Source organism: Cryptomeria japonica, chromosome 7, assembly GCF_030272615.1.
Source record: "Cryptomeria japonica chromosome 7, Sugi_1.0, whole genome shotgun sequence".
In the NCBI taxonomy this organism is placed as follows: Eukaryota; Viridiplantae; Streptophyta; class Pinopsida; order Cupressales; family Cupressaceae; genus Cryptomeria; species Cryptomeria japonica.
In genome coordinates, this window is record NC_081411.1 from 34,899,127 (window position 1) to 34,926,825 (window position 27,699).

Consider the following 27,699-nt stretch of genomic DNA (forward strand, 5'->3'; position numbering starts at 1 on the left):
CACAGAGCCAAGATGGATTGCCGCTTGAAAAAGATCAAGTGTGAGGATGATCATGGTTCGCCCATAGTTATCACCAGGATTCAGAGACCCGTGTCTCTTCTTATGATCTTCATAATGCAAATTAAGCGGAGCATGTGAAAGGGATGTCAACTTTTTGCTATCACTATCAGTGACAGAGGAGAAGAGGAAGAAAAGGAAACATCGCTTGATGACCATCCTATCCTTAAGGGACATTCAGATGTGTTCCCTTCAGAGCTACCTGGAATGCTGTCCCGTAGAGAGATTGACTTTCATATAGACCTTGTACCAGGAGCCGAGCTAGTTTCTAGAGCATCTTATAGGATGACCACAAATGAGCTTAATGAGCTCAAAATATGGCTTGAGGAACTCCTTGAGAAGGGTCATATTCGTCCTAGCATATTCCCTTGGGGTGCACCAGTTATCTTCGTTAAGAAGAAGGATGGATCTCTCTGATTGTGTATGGATTATCGGCAGTTAAATAAAGTAATCATCAAGAACCGATATCCTTTGTCCAGAATTGATGATTTATTCGACCAACTTCTAGGTGCCAAAGTCTTTTCCAAAATTGATCTGAAGTCAGGATACTATCAGCTGAGAATAGTGGAGAGTGATATCCACAAGATCGCATTTCGCACTAGATATGGTCACTATGAGTTCACTGTGGTTCCATTCGGTCTTACAAATGCTCCAGCTATTTTTATGAGCCTCATGAATGGGGTATTCCATACATTTCTGGACCGCTTTGTGATTGTGTTCCTCGATGATATACTGATATATTCTCGGAATGAAAAGGAGCATGAGGAGCACCTGAAACAGGTATTGCAGTGTTTGCGAGATATATTAGTATATCATGCTTTCTTTCGATCAGAGGTCAAGTACCTTGGGCACGTTATTTCTGGTGATGGGATCTTAGTTGACCCATCAAAGATCAGAGCTATTATGGATTGGCCAACGCCAACCAGTGTGACAGAGGTCAAGAGCTTCATGGGCTTAGTAGGTTATTATCGACGTTTTGTTGAGGGATTCTCCAGAGTCACACATCCTATTACTTCTCTTCAGTGTAAAGGGAAGAAATTTGAGTGGACAGAGAAGTGTGAGAGGGCCTTTCAGGAACTCAAGAAGGCACTCACTAGTGCTCCTATCCTTGTTGTACCAGATCCCTCAGTTGATTTCATGGTTTGTATAGATGCTTCACTAGAGGGTTTAGGAGCAGTTCTTATGCAGGATGGTAGGGCTATAGCTTTCGAGTCTAGGAAACTTAAGACCCATGAACTTAATTATCCTACTCATGACCTTGAGCTCACAGCAGTAGTGCATGCACTTGTGAGGTGGAGACATTTCCTTTTAGGCCATCACTTCGAGCTACATTCAGATCATCAGAGTCTTTAGTACATTTTCACTCAACCAAACCTTAATGCACATCAGAGGAGATGGATGGAGTTCTTGTGCAAATATGATTTTGACGTTCACTACATCAAAGGAAAGGAAAATGTAGTTGCATACACTTTGAGTAGGAGATGCCACGAGGTTTACACCATATCTATGGGCACGGATTTGAGAGACCGTATACTACAACATTTGCCAGAGGATGGATGGTTGTAGAGGTTTGTCAGGTGATACGATCTCAGGTTACTCTAGAGGGGAAATATGTGGACTATTCTTTGGAGTCCGATGGACTATTACACCATAGAGGGCGCATCTATGTACCCTCCTCTGGGGGATTGCGAGAGTTCATTGTCACAGAAGCTCATAGAGCTCCTTATGCAGTGCATTCTGGAGTTAAAAAGTTGCATGCTGACTTGAGGCAGTTATATCATTGGCCAGGAATGCGGCAGCTCATTGCTGAGATATTAGCTCGATGCCTCGAGTGTTAGAGAGTAAAGGCAGAGCACCGCCATTCAGGTGGGTTGCTCCAATCTCATGCTATATTAGAGTGGAAGTGGGATATTATATCCATGGATTTCATCATTGGTCTTCCTATGTCTTCTCATCGCCATGATGCTATCTTGGTGACAGTTGACAAGTTGACCAAAGTGGCTCACTTTTCACCAGTTAGGACTATCTTCACAGCACCAGTAGTAGCATAGGTGTTCTTGTGAGACATTGTTAGACTTCATGGTGCTCCCCGCAAGATTATTTCTGACAGGGACTCCCTTTTTACTTCTTCCTTTTGGAAGGCATTACAGGCAGCTATGGGCACTAAGCTCAATTTTAGTACAGCCTATCATCCGGAAATGGATGGTCAGATAGAGAGGGTTAATTAGGTGTTAGAGGATATGCTTCGCATGTATGTCATGGATCATCAGACCAGATGGGAAGAGTACCTTCCCTTAGTGGAATTTTCCTATAACAATGGGCATCACACTTCTTTGGGGATGCCACCCTATCAGGCATTATATGGCAGGCCTTGCAGGACACCATTGAGTTGGGATCGCATAGAGGACAGAGTTGCTATCGGTCCTGAGATAGTTTGGGATATAGAACAGCAGGTGGATTTGATTAGGCAGCGTCTTAGAGAGGCTCAGGATAGATAGAAGCAATATGCAGATGCGAAGAGGATAGATCATAGCTAATTGGTTGGAGATAGAGTCTTCCTGAGAGTGTGGCCGCATAAGAGTCCAATCCGTTACGAAAAGGGTTCTAAGCTCGCACCTCACTTTGTAGGACCTTTTGAGATCCTTGAGAGGATAGGCCCAGTTGCCTACCATTTAGCATTGCCACCTAGCCTGTCACGTATCCACGATGTGTTTCATGTATCAGTTTTGAGGAAGTATATCTATGATGAGTCTCATATTTTAGATTGGGATGCCTTGCAGGTGGAGTCGGACGGGCACCTAACCTTGGAGCCCATTCACATTTTGGCATGCCAAACACTGGCCCTTCGAGGTCGTGAGCTAGACTAGGTTAGGGTCCAGTGGGATTGCTATGATGAGGTTACAACCTCATGGGAGGACGCAACACATATGAGATCAGAGTACCCCCACCTTTTTGATGAACTCCAGGAGGAAGTTCATGCCTAAAGGGGGAGGGTGTGAGGCCCCACCCTGACTTAGTCTGACATTTCAGTGGTTTTTATGTTGAGACTATTATGGATGCTTTATTTTTATGCATTATGGATTTAGAACTTATATGATTCCATGATTTGGATAACATTGCTATATGTTGATGCTTTATTTATATGCTTTATGATATAGAACACTACATGATTTTTGAATAGGATGAATTTGCGGTGATAAATGTCGTTATTGAATTTGCGGGACTTTACTATGATGATAGAAATAGGATGTATGTTTTATGTGTGGATCAAAATTATGAGAATTAGGATAATTGCTTATGAGAAATTACTTGGATATAAGATGTATTAAATTGTTCAAATGTAGATTTATGCAAGTGTTTGATGTGTATTATTATTCTTGTGTTTTATATTATATGAGGTTACTTGAAGTTACTAATGTCTAACTTAGATGCGCAGGAAGTTATCCATGTGACCATGGAAATATTACGGAGAACCAAACCTAGACCTATGTATGTTCGTAAAGCTAGGGTTTGTCTATTTGGAGAGACAACACCCCATTTGTGTTGTATTTTATTCGTAATAGTAAATGATGCATGTGTGTTATGTGTTATTTAATTGATTTATGTACAATCCACAAGAGACACGATTTCATGTATAAATTTGTAAAAGTATTTTCTTTGTGTCACTTGACACATGTGGATTTATGTTTGAATTTTTAAATTTGTCTCTTGGTGGGAATTGTTTAACTATAGCTTTTTCAATTAATGCAATGTGATGCCATAAATGCCTTGGGTAAAGAATCTTTGGGTTGGTTAACATAGGTTTGACCCGAAAATAAACTTCAGAGGGGTTAAAAAAGGGTTAAATGGACACCTAGGGGTAGTTTAATAGGGTTTCTTAAAGCCCATAAGGTATACCTAAGGGTTAGGGGTAATTTTAGGCAAGTTTCTACTCCCATGTGACCTTTTAGACAACCTAAAAAGTGACTTTTCTAAGTTGTGCGAAAATTGAATTAAAAGACTTGAACTAAGTTGCAAACCTTCATTTTCGAATGAGAGTCCCCTTTCCCATTTTACCTTACCTTCCTTTTTAGTTTTTAGAAACTTGTGAGAACTCTCACAAAGGGCTTCTTAAGCAAGAATTTGAAAATTAGTGGGTAATCACCCACTCTCCATTTTTGGAGACAAAAGAATTTTGAAAAGAAAAAAAAAAGAGAATTTTGGATTGAGAATTTGGCTAAGGGTAGAAAGAGAAGAACCGTGGAATTGAGCTACTCATCCTCAACAAAACTAGCATACCTTTGGGCAGTTTAAGGTTGGTTGTATTTTTTTCTTATAATGATCTCTTATTGCATGTGTTTTGAAAGTAATGTTTGTGTAAAAGAATAGTTTTTCATGCATGTTTTCTTGGAAATTTATTTGGTATTTTGTGTTTATACAATGTATGTGTTTTGGGAGTAATCAAGGCCTCCTACTCTTGGGAGGGAGGAGGATCTTGTGGGTGGTAGAAGTGACAACCCTTGAGTGAGAGGCTCTCGTTATGAGAGTGATCACAATGGATTTTATGTGACCCTTGCTGCATGGCTTGTTTATGCATTGGGAGTCATAAGGAGGGAAATAAAACATGAATGCCTTGGGGGGCATAAGGATTATGAGGTTGTTATACTTGATGTATTTGGTTTGCCATGAGGTGGCTACACGTTTTTCCATACTTGCAGTTCTCCTCAGGGTACTTGGTCCACTACCACCCTTAAAAAAAAGGACATCACGATGAGTGGTGTAGTGTAGCCTGGGTTGGGATTGTGTTTGAGTTTGTGAGTATTCTGTCTTTTGTGTGTGCATGTTTGTTACCTGTCTAGGGCTTGGTTCTCCGAGCTTGAGGGTGGCTACCAGTTAGCCTAGGCTGGGAGGTTAGCACTCCATGGTCATAGTTTTGATTTATTTGCAGATTGTTAGAAGAAATATTAGGGCATGCAGTTATGGCGGGAGATGTTGATGGAGGAAAAATATTGTAAATGTAATTAATACCCTTTGAAAAGTCCTCATTTGTTTGAAATGGGAGGCTATTTGTAAAATAGAAATAAAGACTTGGGGATATGTTATTTGTTATATATATGCAGAAAATATCATGTTATTTTGCAGAAAAGATAAATGGTTTATTTCTAAGTTCAAGTTCTAAAGTTGAGGTTAAATCTTGTAGAGTATTTAATATTTCTTGAAAGGAAATGAGTTAAATTTATTCTTTTATTTAATTGAAAAGAAATAGAATTGATTTTGCATGCATGCAAGGGCTGAAATATAAAAGCATTTAGGATTATACATGGAAATGTAAAAGTATTTTAATTAAATCTATGATTTTATTTTAAATGTAGAAAATAAAATCTAAAAATATCATAACCATCTCTATAGTTTAAGTTAATAAATTCTTTATTTAATATAGTTGTTGTTTTAGGATTGGTTAATTCTATTATTTATTTTTATTACATAAAGTACATCTATGTTTTAGCTATAAAGTACCCAAATCTGTCATTTAAATAGTTGCTGTAGATTTTTGCAAAGTTTGTCAATTTAATTATTGCATGAAATGAAGATCTTAACCCATTATGGTTTTATTTAAATAAAATCTATATTTATTAGGTTGCTGGTAAATTTATTAAATTTAGTCCTTGATATAGTTGAAGTTAGGTATTTTTAAAATACTGGCATTATTTATTTACAGAAAATAACATCTACAGTAAACAGTTTAATTACTTTACTTTTGCTGTAATTGAAATCAGAATCTTTCATAATCCATCTAAATTATATTTTGCATCTAGGAAATTTATGCAAAGAAATAAATCAAAAGGGAAACAATATAATGCCTCAGTAATTTGTTTGAATACTCCCCTAACTTCAAAATACTATGGACTCTTAAATATATAAATTCTGGTTTAAGAAAAAAACTATAGTTATATATAAATATATATAATCATATACATGCATATTTCATGTATATACTTATATATATATATATATATATATATATATATATATATAATCATATACATGCATATTTCATGTATATACTTATATATATATATATACATATAAAATATATCATATAATTACATGCGAAATAAATATATATATAAATATAAATATATATATATATATATTTATATATATATTTATATATATATATATACACATTTTTATATGTATATATAAATATATATATATAAATATATATATATATATATATATATATATATATTGTATTAAAAAATAAAAATAAACAAAAAAAAAATGCAAAGGAAAATGGGGAGGGGGCAAATTGGGGCCTCGGTCGCACAAGGCACATAGACCCTGTGCGGGCCGTGCTCCGCACCAGTGGGTCGTGGCCACTATGCGGGCCACAACTCACACAGCGGCCAAGGCCACTGTGTGGGCTGTGACCCACGGGGGAACATTGCCTCCGCCCAACTGCCATGGCTGTCGCCACGAATTTTTCGTTCGGCCCTGCACACAAAACCCAAATCAAAAATAAAACATTAAAGGGCTAGGGTATTAATATAAAAATGGTAAAATTCAAATATAAAGAGTATTTTATAATGCAAGATCCCTAGCTAGGGTTTGCATGGTTTTGTCTTGTATAAATTTGGAAAGAAATCATTATATTAATTAAATATATATATTTCTATATATGTGTTTATATATATAAATATAATTATTTATATACACATATATGAAAATGAAATTAGAAAGTAATGGAAATTAAAGAATTAAGCAAATCCTTAGTTTTAAATACTTTTTTTTGTATTTTGGAGGTGAACCTAAATATAGGAATTTACTTTATAGATCATACTTCTTTATGAATTTAATTACTAATAAAGTATTATTTATGTTAGATTTAATTTGTTTGAGACGTTTACAAATTATATATTAATGAAGTCAATATTTTAAAACTCAAATAGAATTTCTAGTATTCTTGTCTATCGAATTTAGATTTTTGGATTTAGGATAATCCTTGGGGCTAAATTGAAAAAGTTAAAATAGCATTTGTTTATTTTAGGATTCCATATTTAATTTAATTAAAAAAAAAATTGCATACTTGAAGCTAGTAGAAAAGATTAACTATAAACATAGTTAAGACAAAACATGTTGTAGCATTTTATATTTGTCAAATTAATGCTTTTAAAAGTTATGTTTAAAAAAGAAATTTGTCCCGTTCTTGCCCTAAATTTTGGGCATGACATATATCTAGCTCAGACTAGACCTGATATTATGAATGCAGTAAGTATTGTTTCAAGATAACAAAGTAATCCTAAAGAAAATCATGAATGTACAGTAAAGAGAATATTCTGGTATCTACAAGGAACAACAAAATATGTCTTATGGTATTCTAAAAATGATGATTTCACTTTATGTGCATATACTGACTCAGATTGGGTAGGAGATACTGATGACATGAAGAGCGTTTTTGGTGGAACTTTGTTTCTTGGAAAGAAACTGGTTTCATGGATCAACAAAAAACAGTCATGCTTTTCTTTATCTACTGCAGAAGTTGAGTATTTTGCAGCAACAACCAATTGCACTCAAGTCTCATGGATGAAGCAAATGATGAAGGATATTAGGGTAAATTGTAGTGAACTGGTAGTTATCTACTGTGATAACTCTGCAGCTATTGATATGTCTAAGAATTTGGTATTTCACTCTAGAACTAAGCATATATCAATAAAGTACAACTTCCTGAAGGACAAGGTAGAAGAAAAGGAAGTCAAATTGGTTTATGTGAACACTAAAGAATATATTGTAGACATATTCACTAAACCGTTGTCTAAGGAATCATTTGAGTACTTGAAAGATAGATTAGGGGATTTCTTCCCCTCTAAAGAGACTTGATTGATGCAGCTTTGTCATCAGTTTGACATGCATTATCAGAGATTATTCATTCTAGTGTTGATGAGTGGTGCTATTACTCAAAGGGAGTAGTCATCTTTGAGATTTACATTATTGATTTGATATTTTTGTCAGGTTTCTGGCATTGTGATAGGGAGGATAGTGCAAGGTGGTTGTTAAGTGGCTAGTATGTTTGCTAAGTGATAGATCCTTACTGTTTTCAAGGTGTAGTCACCAAGGACATAGTGAAAATAGCTCAAAGGCAATCTAACAACTCACCTTGTTCCACCTCCCTATGTCAAACTCTCCTTGGCTACTCAAGAGCTTCAACTCCATAGTTGTTGTCATCCTTTCAAGTGCTCCAAAACTGACTTATGAAGCCAAACTCACCAAATAGGTTGAATTCATGTTAGGTTAACCTGTTTCAACTTGATTTGTTGGGTTTCATGCTTTGCAACCTTCTCTGGCATACCCGATTTGACAAAAACTTGGTTTTAGGACTAAAAAGGGTTACAAGGATTAGCCCTCCATTTGGGGTTTTGTGCACATCCTGCCCAAGTGATGGACATCTAGACAAAAAGGAGTTGATATTCAGACACCCTTTTGGGAGTTCTTGAAGATTTTCAAAGTCTTAGGGTCTCTTAGGCCTTCTCCGTGATTGTCCCAAAAATGGGCGAAAAAGGAGGATTTGCAAGGGTTTCAATAGCAAATAATGACCAACAAGTTGGAGACCTTCAACATGGACTATAAAACCTTGATCCTACCCTATTATTTGTTAAATGAGCCATGAAAAGATAGGTTTTACACCTTCCAAAGGTTAGGAAATCAGATTTACAAAAGTTGCTCATAAGGCATATGCAACGTTGACAACTTTCTCATTATTGTTGTCTATAAGCACATCTTTAGCATGAAAAGAAATTACATTTCAAAACATGAACACAAGTCCATCATAAAAGACACAAAAATATCTCATTAGCCCTGCACAAAAGCTATTAGGCAATTACAACAAAGATTTGTTCACTGTCAAGTCATTTATGACTACACTTTTCTCTTTTCATTGTTTTCTCCTTTGGACCTACACTTTACATTTGTCAAACTCCTATTTGAAGATATGTTTGTGATTTCTTAGCAATTCTCTACCTTTTAAAGCTTGATGTCCTTCATACCTACCACTTGGAGAGGAGAATTTCATGTATAACTTCAACAAAGATGTAAAACCAGTCATAGTTGACTGTGGAAGCAAATTGGGCATTACAACTTTGCCTCAAAGATCATCAATTGATCTTGGAAATTTTCCAACCCATGGACAAGGGTCAAACTTCTTTCCTTGCTCTTTTTTGCAAACAAACAAAGAAGATACAAGGTTTTACACACACCAATAAATGGTGGAGAGCAAAAAAAAGAAAGGAAAACTAATACCAAAATAGTGACTCACTGTTTTTGTTTACAATTTGCACAAATTGAAAATGCAACCTTCCTTCTCTTGGCTTAGAAAGCCTCTTAGATTTCACTTACAATCTTGGACAACAAGACAAGTCTGTCCACCTGAAGAATGCATTTTCTATGGAAGAGCAAAGCATCAAACCTTTACAAGACCCTAGCCAAATGACACACTTGCCTAGGGCTCCATGGCCACAAAACTCCTTGCACCTGCATTATTGAAAGAAAAACATGTATTTACATAATTTACAAGTTGACCAACTGGTTCTTGGAATCCATGAACATTTTAGGACTTCAAGAAGCCAGGTTGGTCAAGCATCCTTGCCAATTTCCTAGACAAGGCAGTGAAACTGTCAAATCAAACTAATTTTACTACAAACTCAAAGCTTAATAAAATTAGATGCCACCAAAGGGAAAAGCTTAATAAAACATAATAGAATCTAAAAATGTAAGAATAGTATGGCCAAGTACAGCAGGTGTATGGGCTATTGTTCACATGGAGTTAAAAACTAGAGAAAAACCAAGTAAAACTAGTGCAAACTTGGAAAATGCTTCATAAATCCATGAAACCCACCCTTACAATGGTTCAAATAGGAGATTAAATACCTTTCCCAATTGGTTAGCCTCCTATATGGACAAGTACATGTCCAAGAGCACCTAAAATTGACATGTTGATGCCTAAATGACAACTTTTGGTGCCTACAAAATGCAAGATTGACCTCCAAGACTAACAATCATCTAAAAACACTTCTCACACCTAAAACCCAAGCATACAACATGTCTAAAACCTTTTAAAACAAAAACCACATTAAAAACTCATTTTTCCATCATTTTGCCAGGCAACACCAAACTGGCAACTTTGAGCAAAAAGATGAAAACAAGAAACCAAAACCACACAATGAGTTCAAAACTCATCCAAACAACCTAGAACAACCTCAAAAACATCCTAGACAACTTTCCAACTTAAAACTAACAAAAATCAAACCTGTGATGAAAATGAAGCTGAGAATGAAGCTAGGTGCTCTTGCACCATACTCCCTCGGTGACAAAGAAGTCATGTGACTCCTTTGGGCAGAAAAGAGAGAGGAATACCAGCCTTATTGAAGTCCCTTTCAGGTATCCAAGTGGATTCAGAAGCTGGTTGATCTTTCCACTTGATCAAATGCTCAATGTAGTCATGCTTTCTAGTCTTTTTGATGATTCTGGAATCAAGTACCTGTTCAGGAATGGGAGAAGAAGAAGAGGGGATAGATAGATCAGAAAGGGAATTTGAAATGTCTGAAGCTCTCTGAGTCTCTTTTGGAGGTTGCCCCTTGAAAGGTACCAAATCTACAACATTAAAGATAGGAGACAAGGAAACATCAGCAGGTAAATCAATTTTATAAGCATTTGGACCATACTTAGTCAAAATCCTGCAAGGTCCAATTCTTCTCATCTGTAACTTGGTAGGAACTCCCTTTTTCAATCTAGACTTATTGAGATGTACCATCACAAAATCTCCAACTGAGAATTGGACATCCCTCTTAGAAGCATCCACCCTTGCCTTGACTCTTGCTGTGGTGTCCCACAAAGACTGCTTAACCTATTCATGTATCTCTTTTAGAGATTGTGCCATATCTTCTGCTGTCCCACTAACATGTTGCAAGTTAGTCACATCATGTAACTCAAAAACACCTCTTGGATACATACCATAAACAATCTAAAATGGACTCTTACCAGTGGATCTATTTACACTGTCATTATAGGCAAACTCTGCTTGTGGGATGAGCTGATCCTAGCTTTGTCCATACTCCTTGGTGAGACATCTGAGTAGATTACCCAACGTTCTATTCACCACTTCTATTTGGCCATCTATTTGTGGATGGTAAGTTGATCCAAAAGACAAGTTAGTAGCCGATTTCTTCCACAAAGTCTTCCAAAAATGACCCAAAAACTTAACATCTCTATCTGACACAATGCTAGATGGCAAACCATGTATCCTGACAACTTCTTTAAAGAAAAGGGAAGCAATATGGCTAGCATCATTAGTAGTTTTGCAAGGTATAAAGTGAGCCATTTTACTAAATCTGTCAACAACCACAAAGATACTGTCATGCCCTATTTTTGTCTTCGGTAAACCTACAACAAAATCCATACTAATGCACTCCCATGGCCTAGAAGGAATGGGAAGTGGCTGATATAAACCAGCATTAGTGCTATTACCTTTGGCCTTTTGACATACCATGCACTGTTCTACATACCTTCTAACATCTCTCTGCATGTTAGGCTAGTAATAAAAGCATTGAACCAACTCTAAGGTCTTATTGAGACCAAAATGGCCACTCAAACACCCATTGTGTTTCTCTTGGATGAGATTTTCTCTCATGGAACCTTTAGGAACACATAGCTATCCTCCCCTGAATAACAAACCATTCTGTAATGTATAGTCAACATACTCACTATGGAAATGATTCTCAAAAGCAAGACAAACTTTATAAGAAGCAGCAAAATCATCATCATTAGGATATAAATCTTGAAAGCAATCAATCCCAATACTCTTAACTTGGATCTCCTGAATAGTCAACAATCTCCTACTTAAAGCATCAACTACTTTGTTACATTGGCCTTTCTTGTGCTTAAGAGTAAAGGTATATGCTTGTAGGTATTCTACCCATTTCACATGCCTATGGTTGAGTTTATTCTGAGAATTCAAGAAACTGACTGCCTGGTTGTCTGTATACACAACAAACTCTTTAGGAAGCAAGTAATGCCTCCACTTCCTGGGTGCCTGCACCAATGCATATAACTCTAAATCATAAGATGAATACTTTTTCTTTGCATCATTCAATTTTTCACTAAAGAAAGCAATTGGTCTGTTATCCTGACTCAAGACTGCACCTACTGCAAGATGACTGGCATCACATTCTATAGTAAAGAGCTTATCAAAGCTAGGAAGGATTAACACTGGTTGTGTAGCAACTCTAGTTTTGAGTAACTCAAACCCTTTATTGGCTGCTTCGGTCCATTGAAACTTGACCTTATGACCACCTTTTATTGTATCTAACATGGGTGCACAAATCTCACTGAAACCTCTGATAAACTTTCTGTAAAACTGGGCTAGACCATGAAAATTCCTAACTTCACTGGCTGATTTTGGGGTTGGCCAACTTGTTATGGCTGCAACTTTGGATTGATCCATCTTAAGATCTCCACTGGACACAACAAAACCAAGATAGACTAGCTCTTGCTGCATAAAATCACATTTCTCAAGATTTATGGTTAATTGCTCATCAGATAATCTTTGCAAAACAATGGCTAATTGTTTCAAATGCTCCTCTTTAGTCTTACTAAAAATGAGAATATCATCTAAGTAGACTACCACAAACTTACTGAGAAAATCCTGCAATACTTCATTCATTAACCTCATAAAGGTACTAGGAGCATTAGAGAGTCCAAAAGGCATAACTAGCCATTCATAAAGACACTCATTTGTTTTGAAAGCAGTTTTCCACTCATCACCCTCTTTTATTCTTATCTGGCGGTAACCACTTTTTAAATCTATTTTTGTGAAATACTTTGCACCCCCTAAACAATCCATCAAATCTTCTATCCTGGGAATAGGGAAACTGTACCTTATTGTGATTTTGTTGATAGCTCTGGAGTCTGTGCATAGTCTCCATGTTCCCCCTTTCTTAGGTGCTAACACAGTGGGTACGACACAAGGACTTATACTCTTTCTGATTAACCCTTGCTCTAACAACTCTTGAATCTATCTAGCTACCTCTTTGTTTTGTTCAGGAGTCATCTTATATGCTGCTTTATTTGGCAAATAATCTCCTGGTATAAAGTCTATTTGATGACTAATGGCTCTAGGAGGAGGTAATGTTGTTGGTTGTCCATCACTAATGATGCCCTTAAAGTTATCAAGAATTTGCTGCACTTCTTGTGGGATCTCAACTTGTTTTTCTTTCTTCTCCTCCTTAGGTTTCACTACAAGTGCATAACCAATCCCATCTCCCTCTTTCATGGTTTGGATGAACTCTTTTTCATTGACTAACAACACTTTAGGTGCCTGTGGTTTGCTATTCTCTGTCTCTTCACTAAGGGACTGAATTTGGTAGACAAGGCCATTCTTTTGAAAGAAATATGTGTTTTTTTCACCATCATGGTGTGCCCTTCTATCAAATTGCCAAGGTCTACCCAATAGTAGATGGCAAGCATCCATAGGAAGGATGTCACATAGTGCCCTATCCTTGTATTCACCTATGTTGAAGTCTACCCATGCTTGTTCATTCACTAGGACATGTTGCCCCATGTTTAACTAGGTTACCTTATAGGGTTCGCTGTGCTTCATCCTAGGTAGGTTCAATTTTCTAACCTCCTCCTCTGAGATAATGTTATCTGTGGAGCTTGAATCTATAACCACCTTACATACCTTGCCCAAGATTTTGCACTTTATCCTGAACAATGCTCTTCTCTGAGACACTTCACACTTGTGAGGTTCTTGCATCAATACTCTCCTCATCATTAGACTCTCACCATCTTCGGGGGCTAGGTGCATTGCTAGAGTTCTTATACTACTTCCTTCCTCCTGAACATAGTTCACTCTCTTTTCACCTCCATGGGAAGAAATAGGCTTTTCTGGACACCTATAAGAAGGATGACCCAATTTCTGATAGTTATGTTGGTATTTTGGTATGGTTTTGTCATTAATATCAATACCTACTAAATACACCTACTTTGGAGATCCAGCAACATTTACTGGCAATCAGTAAACTGTTCAACAATCACCGGTATATGGTTAACCGGCCGGATATAATGTACACTGCTACATACAATGACATGGAAGACACTTGGTAATGTCAAAGACATCATGTGGACACTTTTCCTTGAAGTGATATCATTGGTATATTCTTATTTGCATATTTGCTTTTACCGACAAATAGGTCCAAGTTATCTAGGGTTACATCGGCAGGTTTATCTTTTCCAGATCAGCATGGCACGCTATGGAGATGATTTATTATTGTTGTAAATGTATTAAGCTGACATGTTCAATCGGTTATTGCATCAGATATTGTATTGTTTGTAAAATGTTTTATTGTAATATCTTGTAGAGCCGACCTACTAAAATTGGTCTTAGGGTATGGTATAAATATAAGATCTTATTTGTAAGATCAAGTGTGGAATGTGAACAAAGAATTGTAAGAAGGTATATGCGAGATTAAGCAAAGGTATACACGAAGACATCATTTGAAGGTGAAGCTAGGTTTTTGTAGAAGCATATCAGCATTACACTGGTACTGAATCCAGCATATGAAGATGCTATTTTGTGCAGTACATTCTCCCAGCATATGAAGATGCTATTTTGTGCAGTACATTCTCATTGGATTTAACCATCCAACTGTAGTCAGTGTGACTCCCATTTGTGTTTGAGTAGTGAGCTCTAGGCTGTTGGCCTTTCTGCATGTGCAGACCCCTCTTTGTACATGTAGCATATGAAATAGGAAATCATCAAAGCAATATGTATAAAGACATATTAATCATTATTAGCTCAATCACAAACACACATTGCAATGATCTATCCTAAACAACACTATCAATAGAGACATGAAATAAAACATTCAAAATCAAAGATCATGCAAACCAAAGATGGGATTCAAATGCTCCTTCATGCGGCTCCATTGTTCTTCTTTCTTCTCCAATTAGATTTGTTGGGGATCTCACCTTCAAGTGCATACACCTAATTGTGAAAGCAAGATTGACATTAACACAAGAATACTCGAAGTGTAAATTCAATAGTCTGATTAGGGATTACCAATTAGCGGCTAGGGATTTGATTGAAGAAAATCATCCAATTTATAGAGAAATTGGAGAAATGACAAGATTAACATGATAGTGATTCGAATGGAAATTCAAATCAAGAATAGCAAAATTATGACATGTCTATGACAAATTGCTATGCAAAGGCTTATGACAATTTATGACAAATTTCTATTTCAAGAATTTATGACAATTTATGACAAATTCTATGACAAATTTCTATGTCATTTCCATAAATTTAGGAGAGAAATAGGAGGAAATTGAATCTAAGAATTAAGAACTTAGAAAATTTAGAAATTAGTGAATTAATCAATAATTTTTCATTTATTAATTAATTCACTCACAAAGAGGAATAATTAGCCAATTAAATGAATATTTAATTGTAATGAGAAAACTTAGGATAAATAAGTAATTTATTAATCCTAAAGGAAGAAATGACGCACAAGGTTAAATGACTATATCATGAAACCCTAGAAGGTGAATTAGCAATGTGAGGATGACAATTAGGTCCTGATTGAAGATAATTAATGTCAATCATGATTTTGAATTGATAAATGACCAATGTGATAAACAATTTGATTGAGAAATGCGCCAATTGATGAGGAACAATGACAAATTGATCCAAATTGACATAATTGAGACAGACAACGATCGATGACAAATCGGTCGCAAAATGACAAGATTGACAAAAGGACAAGAATCGATGACAAATAGATTGCAAAACGATAGGATTAAAAATGACCATGATCAATGATAAATCGATCGCAAATGACAAGATCAAACATGACAACGATTGATGACAAATTGGTCGCAAAACGACAAGATTGATAAATCGATCGCCAGATGATAAGATTGAAAAGAGGACAAAACCCTAATTAGGATTGACGATGTCCAAAATGATAAGATTGATGATAAATTGACAAGATTGATAAGAGGACAATGATCGATGACAAATCGATCGCAAGATTGACAGGAGGACAAAACCCTAATTAGGATTGACAATGCCCAAAATGATGACAAATTAGCACGCATATTGACATAATAGGATAAGATCGATCTAAATCATAACTAAAGATTGTTATCGACAAGACCAAATTTGAGGATGAGATGATTGAAGAATGCAGAAGAATGACTCGATGCTCGCAAATGATAAAGATCAAGTGCCAATCATAGGATAAATGTTAATGCGATGCAAAAACCTAAAATGAGGCAATGCGCAAATGTTAAAGTATGACCTCGCAAGCGTTGACCATTTTTAGGTGTCTACATTTTGCCCCTCTTTGAGACAATGCGATTTTAAACGTTGTTTCAAAGAATAATAAATGAAAATGCCCCAGACAATGATAATGACATATGCATGCCCCCTCGAGGAATTGGCCGGAAACATGTAGAAAAGAGGCCAATTGATCGATAAAAATGATAGGATCGAACGGACTGACAATCGGAGATCGGATGCATGAAGGACAAGCAATTTAAGGTGCACAAGACTGCGACCAACATAAGATGGAGAGGATGCACGTCCATCTATGCAATGACAAAGAGCTATAAATGAGACCAAGAGGGTGAAAATTGCCCATTTGCACTAGCTAAAGAGGAGGAGTTGTTGCTCTGGACAAGGACACGTGCAGAGAGATGGCGAACATTCCAATGGCGGATCACCTTGGGGAATGTGTACGCACATTTAGACGATCGGAGGATGCAGGAGCCACGGTATGGATCTCAAAAACCCATGTTTTCAATTTCATGAATTTTAAATGCTTGCGGGACATACTTAGGACAGACAATCCGATTTTGTACTCCGATATTATTATGATATGTAATATGCATCAATATGATGGGATGCAATGTGTTATGATTTGTAGTTATTTCACCATGTATGGATGACTTATGTACTTGTTTATTAACATGTATGGATGTATTTTTATGTATTTATGAAATGAAATGGATAAAATGCTTGATGTAATATGTGATGGAATGCAAATGTACTAACCAATGAATGCAGGATACAGCATATGTGTTTGGATATCCGAGCACTAGACCGAACTGACTATCCGGACTGACGGAAGAAATGTTAGTAAGAAGTGAGATAGAGGACAGTTAGAGATAACGAAAAACTTGCTTTCAGTAATGCACTTTGTAGGTGAGAACCTTTATTTTTATGTAGCAAAATGGATGCGTAGCATCATGGCATTGAAGGCCAGAGCTGAAATGCAACCCTTTTTGCAAAAGACAGACACATCACAGATAAACGACAATCACAATCAAAGAAAGAGACCATGAGCCATCCTAGTCACTCTAAATCACTCAGTGACATCATCGAGCAACATAGGAACATGATCGAAGCCAAAGATAAATCAATAAAAAGATAAGACACACAAATTCAAGCAAATCAAACAAACTTCTTGATCTTCATTGTCAAAAGTTGAAAGTGCTGATAGGACGATCATGCTGTCTGGTTTCAGGAAATGCGGTACCCCGTCTAAGATAGGACACAGTTTGGTTTCGAGTATACCACACCCTGTATAAAACCCATGATGAGAGGAACAAGGACAAATGATTTGGATACTAATATTCGATTGAGATAACAATTGTGATCAGTTTGAATGTTTGGTTTTGATTGAAAAAGTTCATCTGTTTATGCATGATTTCATTAAAGCACAGTGTTGGATTGATTGTCGTTGGATGTATGCTTAGTGACTTGTCTTATGCACAAAAGGGATAATTTATTGCAAAATGTTTGTTTTTGGATTTTGAAGTTTTACAATTTTTTTTTGTGTTCATTTTTTCAGGACTTTATTTGATTTTTAGAGATTTTTTCAGGACATTTATTCGATTTTTATGACTTTTTTTTTTTTCAGGACATTATTCAATTTTTATGAATTTTTTCAGGACTTTAGTTAATTTTTTTGGATTATTTCAAGACATTTTTCAATTTTTTTATGATCTTTTTTCAGGACATTATTTGATTTTTATGATTTTTTTTAGGACATTATTTGATTTTTATGATCTTTTTTTCAGGACATTATTTGATTTTTATGATCTTTTTTTCAGGACATTATTCAATTTTTTATGATCTTTTTTCAGGACATTATTTGATCTTTTATGATCTTTTTTCAGGACATTATTTGATTTTTATGATCTTTTTTTTAGGACATTTATCAATTTTTAGGATTTTTTTTCAGGACATTATTTCAATTTTTTAGGATTTTGCCCCCAATGTCTAGCAAGGAAAGGAATATGACAGGTGAATAAATAGGCTTGCTGAAACGATGGTGGATAGAGGGAAGACAAAGGTCTTTTATCATAGAGACAATGTAGATGCAATTTTCAAGGGCTATTGCGTGATGGGACAAGAGACTGGATATGACAATGTAAAGCAGGAATATGGCATGAGGGACATGTCAAGAGGTGTTTGAAACCATGTTTAAATTTTGCGTCCTTATGTCAGATCAAGATCAAGGAATGAAAAAGAACGTATGGATAGTGATAAGATATGGATAGGATAAGAAAGACCAAGAATGGATAAGGGACATGGACTGAAGGTTGGGATAGGATACGTGATAGTGGTAGAAAGTTGCAATAAGACAGGGAATTTGGATGAAAAGTTATAATAAGCAAATGGATAAAGACCAAAAGCTATTATGGACTAAAAGCTGCAAAAAAAGATGCATGACGCTTATGACGATCCTCAGCCTTGTCAAAATCAAAGGTGGAAAGAGGAAATTGGACATGAGGGACAATAGGATATGAAGGAGTATGACAGGGGTTCGATAGGATAATGGAACAATGACGGACAAAATAATATGATAAGATAAAACTTGCCCCCAAGTGTGGTGTGCAAGAAGTTCATAAATTACGCATGACGCCTGTTTGCTAGGTTTTCATCATGGTACTTGCCCAAGGTGCCTGTTTGCCAGGTTTTCACCAATGGACGAATTATTTTTCTTTATTTTTTTTCTTTTGTCTTTTTTTTTTTTTTTCAATTTTTTTGTATTTTGACTTTTTCAATAGAAGATGGACACATGATAGGGGATGGAAGAAGGACTCAAGCGTCTTTTTTCTTTTGGATAGTAGCCTTGAAAAAAAAAGACCATGACCTTTAAAAGTATGCTCAAAGACGTTGGTAGGATAAGGACATGGAAAATAAGATGAAACTAAGGCGAGAATTTATGCAAAGGATTGGATCAAAGGGATCGAAGGATGCAAAATATGCATTGGATAATGGATAGGGTATTGGAAGAATTGGGCTTCAGTGGATGGAAATGTTGGCAAGATCAACATTGGCACACACCTTGAGGGGTGATGGACTGATGGAGGGAAGATGGATCTCAGATTGTGAGATTTGGATGGAGGAATAGCTTGGGTTTTTGGGACATAAGGGCCCAAAATGGATGAAGAAGGTGGTGGAGGAATAGCAACTTTGGATGCCAAGTTGGATGTTTCTTTAAGCTTTTGTGCTTCAAGGAGCCGCTTAGGGATCCACATGGTTTTTGATTTTTCATGCTTTTGTGGTTCCTTGGAGTGCATTGCTTGCACAAGGGATTTAGGAACCCATATATATTTTGACTTTCCTTTATTTTTCTTAGTGGGCCTTTGTGGCCTTTTGGATTTTTCCTTTTCTTTATAGATCATATTGTTCTTTGTTTTGACATGTCGATTATATTGGACATGTTGATCCTTGAATACATGTGGATTTCTAGACTTATGACTTTTATACTTGGCATCCAAATTTCTTGGAAGAGGGAATGAATGTTGGTGTGGATGGGAATGATATGGAGGCATGTGGGATGGATGGAAGGTTCTCCAAGATGTGTGCCTTTGCTGATGTTGCATAGGAGATGGAGGGATATAGGGACCTAGAATGGATGGAAGCGATGATGGGGAAGGTGGACATTTGGATTTTGATGGAGGGATACCAACACCTTGAGTGTGATCTCTGTAGCCATGACCATTAGTATACTCTTTGATATGAAGGGGTTCATGCTTATGAAGGTCTACTCCTTTGCCTTTATGAATATCTTGACTTGTAGGATACTCTTTTTTTTGGGAAGAAGACGCTAGTCCATTATGAGGTGGATATGATATGAGAGAAATAATGAGATCTTGAAGTGGATCAGATTGCACCAAAGTGGAAGAACCCATTATGCATGTCAAGGGTTCATGAACATCTTGCACTGACACATTAGAATCATGAGGGGGATTAGGTTCATGAGGGGGACTAGGATTGTGTAGTGGACATGGCTCAATGACAGGCTCTTCAAGAGATGGAACGAGAGAAATAATGGGATCATCAAAAGAAATGCGATCTTGGAGTGTATATGGAGCATTAAGACAAGGAGATGGAGGAACAAGTGGATCTTGTGGAGGATTTAAAGGAATAATTTGATCTTGACAAGGAGGAAGATCATTGGAATCCTCTTCAAAGGTGCTTTGCTCTTGACTTTTAATCGGATCATCAGAAAGGATGGAAAGGATATCTTGATCTTTCTCGGGAAGTGGAATGCCAATGGGATTTGAAAGGACATTGTGTTCATGAAATGGAAGGGGATCATTTGGGATTGGATGGACTGGGATATCTTGATCTTGCTGGGGGAATGGAGTGTCAATAGGACTTTGGATAGGATGTACAAGAATAGGGGAATCATCATGAGTGTCTAGGAACATGGGGTCCTGGTCAACAATTGGATGGGATGATAAGGTTTCAGGATCTTGATCTTGATTTTCTTTAGGACTCATTTCTTCATGCTCTAAATTATCCTCTTGACATGAGGTTGGACTTTGGATATGCATTGAGGATTCTGACAAGGAATCAATGTTTTGGCATGAAGGAAATGCACTTTGAACATTTATGATGGATTCTGGCAAGGAATCAATGCTTGAACATGAGGAAGAGGGACTTCGAATGGGGTCCTCTAAAATAGGTAATGGCAATAAAGTGCATTGGGTCTTGTATTTCTGAAACATGACAAGGATGTGCATCATGAATTGGATTATCATGGCAATCAATTATGGATAGCTCTTGGATAATTGCATCCTTGGGTGTATTGTTTGATGAGGACAATATGGAAGGTTCTTGTGAAACTTCTAAAGGTGTAGGGATAGATGCCACTAGAGAGTCAATTTGTTTGTAGGGGGATGAGGCATTGCTAGACATGAGTGTATTATCTTGATCTTCCTCAATAAACTCACTTGGTAGGTTCCTCAAGAGCCTTGCAAAAAAGCCGCCTTTCTTTTTAGGTTTTGACATGATTGGATCTAGAATTTGAACTTGTTTTTGGTTTGATGTCATGTTTTGATATTGAACTAGATGTTGATCATTTTGGTTTGACATGTTCAAAATTCGGCTTGGTGCATGTTGCAACCTTTGTTTTTGAATGTCTGGTGACAGTTGTTGACATTGATATGTTGATTGAACTTGAACTTGTTGATATTCCACCATTGGTTGGACTGGACATTGTATAATTGGTTGGACATATTGTTGAAATTGGACCATTGGTTGTGTTGGTTGTATATGTTGGACAATTGGTTGAACCATTGGTTGTATTGGTTGAAAATCTGATTGATAGTAAACACCTTCTTGTTCTTGTTGTGGAGGCACATAATGTTGAATTTGATGTTGTCTCTTTTCTTGAAATTGTTTCATCATCTCTATTTGTGAGAGGAGAGCTGGTATGTCTGATCGTTCAAGAAGAGATCTTACATCAATTGGCTCAATATTTGGATTTCGACCTAGAATTTTTCGAAACATTTTGGACATTTGTGATCTATTCTTCGCAATGTTTTTCACTCTTTGTTCCAATATCTCATTTTCTTGAGTTAGTTTCTCCTCTAGTTTTTGTATTTGGACATTTACATCATCATGATAAGTTTGATCAATGTTGCTTTGTTGTTGGGTTGGATAGAATTGTGATTGCATTGTCAGTTGATATGTCAAACTTTGTTGCATCATTGGCACTTGGAACCTTGTTTCAATAGACATGTCACTTATGCAAATACAATATTTTTGGAATTTTTCAAGGATAATGTATGATATGCAACTAAATGCAAACTAGATAGGTGAAAATGCAATCTATGTTTTTGGTTGTTTTTGAAGATTCTGACAAACTTTTGAATGCAAATCTAAAAGAGACCCTTAAGAAATTGAAATGATGTCTAGACCTCAAAGGACAAAAGGACCAAGTGACAAAAGGACAAATGACAATGTCTCCGCTATATGCTTGGATACTAAGCTAGGTTTGACGAAATGACATCGATGACAAAAGGTTTGATAAGGTCTAGACCTCCTAACAATGACTTAGGGTTTATCAAAGATTTGGATTACTCAAGTATGACAAGACCTAGTTTTGACACTATATGCAAAAGGACAATTAATATGCAAATGACCCTAATATGATATGATAATGACTTAAGCTTAATGAAGAAACTTAGGGTATGCCAAGTATGACAACGGTATGACTTTAATGCAAGAGGACACATGTAAATGGATGACCCTTATTGATATGCAAAGGAGTATGACTTAGGTGAAACCTAACCTTGGTACTTGACAATGACTTTGCAAAATGCAACCTAGGATGAACCTAAATGTAAGTGACATGAATGTTGAGACAAGATTTGGAACAATGTTTGATCATCATATCGGAAGATGGGCTTTGAACCTTGTTGAACTTTTGTTGGATGAATGTCTCTTGTGTTTAAATCTTGTTTGGAATCAATTTGCCTTGTTTTTGCAATGAGATGCAATTCAACTTTTGACAAGCAAAGAAGACAAGATATTTTAACATAGACTCAAGACAATCATGCTCATTCCCACATTTCTTATGGTAGGCAAGGACATTAGGTACTTGAGAGGTAGACTCATTATGGGATTCAAGGAGAATACATAGATGCTTGACCCCACGGGCTCCCCTCCACGGCACTCACTTCTCAAATGGAAATCTCCCCATGGCGAACTTAGTATCTCTTCCAAGTATCCAAATTTGTCCTTCTCAAGCAACTAGAAGGGTTTTTGGCCTCTAAAAACAAGGTATGTAGTAAGGATTTTTGTTAAGCATTACTCCTTGATGTCACGCAAGCGTGATTGAGACATTAAGCCCATCAAGATACCAAACAAATGTAGTCGTGCAAGCACGATTTAGACCAAGAGGCCCTACTTAGATGTTGATATGAGAAAGAGTTCAAGGGTCATCACTTCCCAAGTAACTGCAATTCCCACGTAACACTTCCTTCAAAGCTTTCGCCCATCAGGTATTTTTTTATAGTAAGTTAGAATGCCAAGGAATTCTAGCCGTACTCACTTTGGGTCATCCCCTTCTCATGATTATCACTTGCTTGCAAAAGCAAAGTGGTCGGGAAGGCAGGCCCTCTAGGGGTGACAAACAATCAAAGACATGAGCATGGTATTGAAGATCTGGATTTCTGATCACCCTAAAAGGATGAGAGCATAATCTCCTACTCCAATGTCAAACTCAACAATCAAATCACAAACACATTTATTCCAACCTATTTAGAAATCACTAAGTGCCTAATTAAAAATCACAAACACAAAATTTGGTTGTTTCTCCAAGGCAACCTGCAAAACCCAAGTTAGAGGTTTGATTTGTTGTCTTTGACTATCGAATCTACATAAAACATATTAGTAGTTTGACTTGTAGTCTTTGCCATGCGTATGCCAAGATTCTGCACAGATAATTAGTACCAAAATCCAAAGCACAGAAAACAGAATGCAAAAACACAACAAATTTCAAGTAAAAACTGCATTTTTTATTACCTCTGTTCTGGACTTTACACAGGCGCAGAAGTCATGACACAAGCGCAAAATGTCTGACACAAGCATAGAATGTCCCCTACACAAGCGCAGAATGTCTGACACAGGCACAAGTTGTCTTACACAGGCGCATAAGTCTCCAGAATACCCTACACGACCCTGTTTTTGGGTTTTTGGCCTGCAAAATCAACTTGAAAGCACTCCAAAACACAGTTAAAGGGTTAGATGGTTAGTGTTCATGTCAGGTTCACCAATTAATGTAGCATATGAAATAGGAAATCATCAAAGCAATATGTATAAAGACATATTAATCATTATTAGCTCAATCACAAACACACATTGCAATGATCTATCCTAAACAACACTATCAATAGAGACATGAAATAAAACATTCAAAATCAAAGATCATGCAAACCAAAGATGGGATTCAAATGCTCCTTCATGTGGCTCCATTGTTCTTCTTTCTTCTCCAATTAGATTTGTTGTGGATCTCACCTTCAAGTGCATACACCTAATTGTGAAAGCAAGATTGACATTAACACAAGAATACTCGAAGCGTAAATTCAATAGTCTGATTAGGGATTACCAATTAGCGGCTAGGGATTTGATTGAAGAAAATCATCCAATTTATAGAGAAATTGGAGAAATGACAAGATTAGCATGATAGTGATTCGAATGGAAATTCAAATCAAGAATAGCAAAAGTATGACATGTCTATGACAAATTGCTATGCAAAGGCTTATGACAACTTATGAGAAATTTCTATTTCAAGAATTTATGACAATTTATGACAAATTCTATGACAAATTTCTATGTCATTTCCATAAATTTAGGAGAGAAATAGGAGGAAATTGAATTTAAGAATTAAGAACTTAGAAAATTTAGAAATTAGTGAATTAATCAATAATTTTTCATTTATTAATTAATTCACTCACAAAGAGGAATAATTAGCCAATTAAATGAATATTTTATTGTAATTAGAAAACTTAGGATAAATAAGTAATTTATTAATCCTAAAGGAAGAAATGACGCACAAGGTTAAATGACTATATCATGAAACCCTAGAAGGTGAATTAGCAATGCGAGGATGACAATTAGGTCCTGATTGAAGATAATTAATGTCGATCATGATTTTGAATTGATAAATGACCAATGTGATAAACAATTTGATTGAGAAATGCACCAATTGACGTGGAACAATGACAAATTGATCCAAATTGACATAATTGTGACAGACAACGATCGATGACAAATCGGTCGCAAAATGACAAGATTGACAAAAGGACAAGAATCGATGACAAATAGATTGCAAAACGACAGGATTAAAAATGACCACGATCGATGATAAATCAATCGCAAATGACAATGATCGATGACAAATCGGTCACAAAATGACAAGATTGATAAACCGATCGCCAGATGATAAGATTGAAAAGAGGACAAAACCCTAATTAGGATTGACGATGTCCAAAATGATAAGATTGATGATAAATTGACAAGATTGATAAGAGGACAATGATCGATGACAAATCGATCACAAGATTGACAGGAGGACAAAACCCTAATTAGGATTGACAATGTCCAAAATGATGACAAATTAGCATGCATATTGACACAATAGGATAAGATCGATCCAAGTCATAACTGAAGATTGTTATCAACAAGACCAAATTTGAGGATGAGATGATTGAAGAATGCAGAAGAATGACTTGATGCTCGCAAATGATAAAGATCAAGTGCGAATCATAGGAGAAATGTTAATGCGATGCAAAAACCTAAAATGAGGCAATGCGCAAATGTTAAAGTATGACCTCGCAAGCGTTGACCATTTTTAGGTGTCTACAGTACATTTACTATCTGCAGTAGTATCATCTGATTGTGGGTAAGGTTTCCCACCGTGGTTTTTCCCCTTACAAGGTTTCCATGTACAAATATTTGTGTCATGTGTTGTGGTTGACTTTTTGCTTATGTTTCATGCATTAATTCTTACCGATACAACATTTCCTGTTAACATTGTTTACCAACACAATTAACTATCTTACCGGTATTAAGAAATAAGTTGGTTAATAAGATTTTGGTTTGAATTTATTAGACAATTGATTCACCCCCCCCCCCTCTCAGTTGTCCCTGGGACCTACAAGTTATAGCATTTCATTGTGGAGAAGTAAGACCCTCTACCTGGGCCACTAGATCTACCCCTTCCTGGGTTGCCTGATCCCCTACCCCTATAGTTGGGCTTTCTCTGAGAATCCTTGCTTTGCTCTATAAGCTTAGATTCCCCTTGGGACCTTTGATCTATGTGTCTTCCCCCAAAACTGCCTTGATGGCCTCTACCATCTCTGCCTCTTTCTCTACCTATGTTATGTTGCTCTTGCTTCTTCCTACTCCTTTCCTCTACCTTGAGTGCAAGTTGATAGCACTTTTGGATTGTTTTAGGGCACAACAAACTTAACTCTTCCTGTATGTTCCATCTCAAGCCATTGAGATACCTAGCAACCTTGACATTTTCATCCTCTTGGATGTTTGACCTAAGGCATAGCTTCTGAAACTCGTCGGTGTAGGTGCTGACATCTAACTCTTTTTTCCTAAGGTTTTGCCTTTTCCTATGAAGCTATATTTCATAGTCCTCTAGAATGTAAGTCTCTCTAATCCTGGTCAACATTCCCTTCCAAGTTGCTATGGGCTTTTTGCCCTCTTTCTCACATTCATCCTAAATGAACTTCCATCATGTTAAGGCAACTCCTCTCAACCTTGACTTAGCCACCTTCACTTTCTGGGCCTCTGTCACACCATCACATTCAAAATGGTTCTCAAGCCCCTCAATCCACTCCATGACCACTTCTGGGTCCATTTTACCACTGAATAGTGGGACTCCTTCTAGTGTTCTCCCACTCATAGCCTTCAAGGCTTTCAAAAAGGGTTCATTCTCTATCACAGGGTCTAGAATAGGGGTTTCATCCTCTATAGCTATTAGCTTACCCCTGCCTTCTGTTCCCTCTATCTTATTGTTGGCATCATCTGCCTTCACTTCTACTTCACCCAACTTCTACTCTAGGAGGTCTAGCTTCAATTTGAGGAACCTATTTTCTTCTTCCTGGTCTTCCACTTTCTTTCCTAATTCTGCATTTGTCACCATGGTTGCCAAATTGCTACTTCTTCCCAAGTGTAACTATGCTCTGATACCACTATGATAGGGAGGATAGTGCAAGGTGGTTGTTAAGTGGCTAGTATGTTTGCTAAGTGATAGATCCTTACTATTTTCAAGGTGTAGTCACCAAGGACATAGTGCAAATAGTTTAAAGGCAATCTAACAACTCACCTTGTTCCACCTCCCTATGTCAAACTCTCCTTGGCTACTCAAGAGCTTCAACTCCATAGTTGTTGTCATCCTTTCAAGTGCTCCAAAACTGACTTTTGAAACCAAACTCACCAAATAGGTTGAATTCATGTTAGGTTAACCTGTTTCAACTTGATTTGTTGGGTTTCATGCTTTGCAACCTTCTCTGGCATACCCGATTTGACAAAAACTTGGTTTTAGGCCTAAAAAGAGCTACAAGGAATTAGCCCTCCATTTGGGGTTTTGTGCTCACCCCACTCAAGCGATGGACATCTAGACAAAAAGGAGTTGATATTCAGACACCCTTTTGGGAGTTCTTGAATATTTTCAAAGTCTCAGGGTCTCTTAGGCCTTCTCCATGATTGTCCCAAAAATGGGTGAAAAATGAGGGTTTGCAAGGGTTTCAATAGCAAATAATCACTAACAAGTTGAAGACCTTCAACGT